General features: G+C 36.6%; 1 pseudogene; it reads left to right on the plus strand.

Annotated features, from left to right (window-relative positions):
• The first annotated feature begins 3,086 nt into the window (after window positions 1–3,086).
• On the plus strand, window positions 3,087–3,471 carry LOC102128591 (E3 ubiquitin-protein ligase RBX1-like; annotated as a pseudogene).
• The last annotated feature ends 343 nt before the right edge of the window (window positions 3,472–3,814 follow it).

A 3,814-nucleotide genomic window follows, 5' to 3' on the forward strand; every position in this document is an offset into this window, starting at 1 on the left:
ACCAAAAGGGCTGTCTTTGGGGCCAGGAAGACCCTTCCCTGGACAGTATTCATGCGTCCACTGCCAGACTTTGCCTCACTGACTCTTCCTCTGTCACACATTTCCAAACCTCAATGACTCACCGATTCCCTTTCTGATTGTCATGGTCTTGCCTTAAACGTGTTGATGTCTTTAATCAAGACAGATTAAAGTGAAGTTTCTTTTCTCTGGAAGATGGGACTGCCTACTGTTTTGACCCATTATATGTGCCCAGCTGGTGAAGGGCTGTGTCCTTTCATAGCCTAATTCTTGGGTCACCCCATTGTTGCCTTCCTCCCATATAACACCTACGCTGCAGTGTTGAAATGTCATCATGTTTTATTTCATATCATTTTTATTTTCTGTGTTCTTTTTCTGTGTTCCACTGATTTTTTTGAGTGGGATTGGTCTGCGAAATGGCATTATTTTTAGCACAAAATGAATCCAGTGAGACAAAATCTTATAACAAATTCAACTGTTTCATTGTATGAAAGCAGGGCAGGTTCTTTACTGATGACAATTTCTGTTCGAGAGACCAAACTGAGTTCTTGATAAATTATGAACGAATAATATACACATATTATTGTGTTTAGAATTATAGTACTGCTAGCCCTAAAAATTGATCAGTGAAGTATTGGTAATGTGAGGTGATAAGTTTTTATTTTTTCTTTTCATAATAGATTTTGCCTGTCCTTTTAGTGATTTGCACTGCCCGCAGCTACCCAAAACCTCAAGCATAGACAAACTGCTTAAAATTCCAACCTTGGATGAACTGATTCAAAACAGATAGATTAACCCATACACACTCCCTGTGCTGACACTAATGAAGAAACAACAGAGCAAAAGAGTTTCCGCTTCCCAGATGTCAATCTTCTATTTGCTTTAATCATTTTATATTTATTTATTGATCCATTCAATTATGTTGGTTTATTCCTAATTTGTTCCAAAGCCTTTAAGACAGATGATAAAACACAAGATAAAAACCAGGATTAAGAAAAATAAAAATAAATGTTAGATGATAAAGATGGAAGGAGGAGTTAGAATTAGAAAGATGTATAGAATGCTAGTTCCTACATAATTATTAAAATGGAATATTCAAGCTGGGCTTCCTGTTGGCAAAAGCATAAATGAAATTATAACAGGTACAAAATAATACCATAAAGAAAACCTCCCCAAATAAAGAAAGCTTTTTCTTGGCACTCTAATCTATATAAGAAAATCTCAGTAATATGGATGACACAATACCACAATATAATCTAATAACATGCAACCCAACAAAACATGTGTTTTTTAAAGGAATTTTGTTCTTTGTTCAATTTCTTCCATCTACTGATTTTTAAATAATACATCCTCTGTCTATTCATTTGAGGTTAACCTAAATATTTTAATATTTAATAAAATCTAAGTTTAAATCTTTTTACCTGCTTCTGAAAACTACAAGGGGATTATAAGACTGTATCGAATTGCTTCTCATGCCATTGTATTATGTTTTAGTTGAGTGTTTTAGTTCTATTTTGCTTTTTAATTCTACAAATTAAATCCTATTATTATTATCATCACCATTATTTTATATGGCCAATGTTTCAGTGTATTTATTTATAAATGTCTTTGCTCACCATTTCTTCTTGCATTTCAGGCTTTCAATTTGGATTCATTTTCTGTGAGCCTCAACTATAGCCTTCAAAATTTTCTTTTGTGAGGATCTATACTCAGTTTTGTTTGTCTTCAATGTCTTTTATTTTACTGTTATTCTTAACTGATCTTTTTACTAACTGTGGGATTTGGGATTGATCTCTTTTTTTTCTTTGACACATTGAAAATAATATTCTGTCTTCCATTAATGCTGTTAGAAACACTGCTATACCTCTAATTTTTATTCCTTTGAGGTGATTTGTTTTCTATCTTTGGCTACTTTTAAGATAGATCCTCTCTTTGACCTTGTTGTTCTGAACTTCCACTATAATGTGCCAAGGAATTATTTTATTTATATTTATCTGCTTGTGGTTTGGCTTAGCATCTTTCCACAATTCTGGAAAAATTTCAGCCATTTTTCCTCGGAATATTGTCTCTTTTCCATTCTTTCTACTATTTATTTCCAGAGCTCCAATTAGGTATATGGACTTTTTCAAAAACTCTATCTTCCTTTTCTCTTATTATATTTTGAAATCTCATTTCTCTATACTATATTTTATATGATTTCTTTAGATTTATCTTATACTTCACTGGTTATCTCTTTGTGTCCAGTCTGCTGTTTAATTCATACATTGATTTTAATTTAAATTATATTTTCCACTTACAGAAGCTCCAGTTCAAATATACTTTTTTTTTCTTGAGGCAGAATTTTGCTCTTTGGGTCACCCAGGCTGGAGTGCAATGGAATGATCTCGGCTCACTGCAACCTCTGCCTCCTGGGTTCAATTGATTCTCCTGCCTCAGCCTTCCTAGTACTGGGATTAGAGGCACCTGCCGCCATGCCCGGCTAATTTTTGTATTTTTAGTAGAGATGGGGTTTCACCACGTTGGCCAGGCTGGTCTCGAACTCCTGACTTTAGGTGATCTGCCCACCTCGGCCTTCCAAAGTGCTGGGATTACAGGTGTGAGCCGCTGTGCCCAGCCCAAATATACTTATTTTTTAAACTTTTTTTTATTTCTTGTCATTATTTTCAGATGTCTGTTTTATTTCTTAAAGCATATTAAATATATTTACTGTATGGTTTACTTCTCATATTTCTAATATCTGCAAGTCTCTGAAAGTGTGATGTTGTTGTCTGCTGTTTCCTCTGGTTCTTACTTGGTGCGTGTTTTGCCTAGTATACTTTGTTTGTTGGGAGGGGAGTTCGTATTCTTTAGAATGTTATCTGTAGGATTTTTTGAGAACTGGTTAAAGTTGGGGTCCTTCAGAAAGGATTTTCTTTTACTTCAATTGCCTGGGAGCACTACCAGTGCTCTCTTTGACTTTTTTTTTTTTTCTTTCTGGTCATGCGTTCTACTTCCACTGCATTTCTCACTGGCTCAACTATAGTAGCATGAATTTGGAACTTCAAAACCACAAGAAGCAACAGTCCAAAATGGCAGCGGCAATGGATGTGGATACCCCAAGCAGTACCAACAGCAGTGCTTTGAAGTAAAAAAGTGAAATACAGTAGCTAGCCCTCTGGGCCTGGGATGTTGTGGTTAATAACTGTGCCATCTGCAGGAATCACAGCAGGGATCTGCAACGAATGTCAAGTTAACCAAGAGTCTGCCACTTCAGAAGCGTGTACCGTTGCACGGGGTGCCTGTAACCATCCTTTTCACTTCCACTGCTTCTCTCACTGGCTCAAAACACAACAGCTGTGTCTGTTGGACAACAGACAGTGGGAATTCCAAAAGTATGGGTACCAGAAAAAGATTTCTTCTATCAAGTTTAACTGTTTTGTGATTCATTTAATGACTTGCCCTTCTGTCACTTAATTATAAATTAGATAGAACTGTGTCTTTTCTGCTCTGTCTTTTCCATTTGCTGTTCTCGCAGCCACATTGTATTCTGTGTCAAATAAAGTCCAGTTGGATTCTAGAGCAAATGCTGTCTCTTGTGTATGTGGGAAAAAAGTGAACATAAATGAAGGGGCCCCTCTTCCAAGGCTGAAAAGCCACATTTTGAAAGTGAAATGTGTGTTCATTAGAGCCGGAGCAGGGTTGTCCTGTGAGTACATTGCTTAGAGGACTCCAACTGTACAAGGGGGGAATGTGGATCACTGACCCTGAAAACAGCAGTCAGCCCTGTCTTGCTCTGGTGTGACAGCAGTGGGCAGCT

This window comes from Macaca fascicularis, chromosome 6 (assembly GCF_037993035.2).
Source record: "Macaca fascicularis isolate 582-1 chromosome 6, T2T-MFA8v1.1".
Lineage (NCBI taxonomy): Eukaryota > Metazoa > Chordata > Mammalia > Primates > Cercopithecidae > Macaca > Macaca fascicularis.